We start from the raw sequence: 1,035 nt of genomic DNA, 5'->3' as shown, positions 1-1,035 counted from the left end.
TTACAAAGTTGAAAATCCTCGAATAGCTTATAATTGGTCCTCCGTATACTTGATTCCTCCATATACACAATTCTACATCTGCAGATTCAACCAACTTTGGACTGGTAGTAATGTAATACTTTCTGTTGAAAAAAAAATCCACCCTTTCGTGGACCCATTCAGTTCAAACCCATGTAGTTCAGGGTCAGCTGTATATAAAATAAGTCACCATGAATTTAAAATTTTTCCCGCTGAGTTTATATCCCACCTCTCCCTTTTTAAAAGACTATTTTTAGATCACTTTTGCTGCTGCTGCTGCTAAGTAGCTTCAGTTGTGTCTGACTCTGTGCGACCCCATAGACGGCAGCCCACCAGGCTCCCCCATCCCTGGGATTCTCCAAGCAAGAACACTGGAGTGGGTTGCCATTTCCTTTGTTTACCACAAATTGGAAGGAAGTCGTGGGGATTTCCCACACAGCCGGGCCCCCAGGCTCCCTTTCTCTTTTGCTCTCATTAACAGCAGGTTTAAATCAGCCCACACCTGGGTCATCACAAAAGCCTCCCTCCCTTTAGTATTTCATTTGTTTGTTCACTGAGCAATTGTCTACTAAGCACCTCCTATGCGCCAAGTCCTTTCTTTCAGAATTTTATTATGAAAGAGCAGAGAAAAGTGGGTCAGCAGTTGGAAGAGAGAGAAGAATGTGAGTTTGTTTGTTTAAGAAGGAAAACGTGACAGTATGCTTGTCAGTTAGTAGGAATGAATCAGTGTGGGCAGAGAGATTAGTGATGCAAAATTGAGAGGAGGGCCAGGAGGACGTGGAGACCCAGGAGCAGAGCTGGTTCCCACCAGGCCTGCGGGAGCGCTGAGCACCCAGTGGGGAGTGCTGAGCACCAAGGGGGAGCGCTGAGCACCAGGGGGGAGCGCTGAGCATCCAGGGGGGAGCGCTGAGCACCCAGAGGGGAAGCACTGAGCATCCAGGGGGGAGTGCTGAGCACCAGGGGGGAGCGCTGAGCACCGGAGGGGAGCACTGACCACCCAGGGGGAGGCACTGAGCA

The sequence above is a fragment of the Bison bison genome, unplaced genomic scaffold (genome assembly GCF_000754665.1).
Source record: "Bison bison bison isolate TAMUID 2011002044 unplaced genomic scaffold, Bison_UMD1.0 scf7180017864236, whole genome shotgun sequence".
NCBI classification, from domain to species: domain Eukaryota; kingdom Metazoa; phylum Chordata; class Mammalia; order Artiodactyla; family Bovidae; genus Bison; species Bison bison.
Note: the sequence above shows the minus strand (reverse complement) of the source record.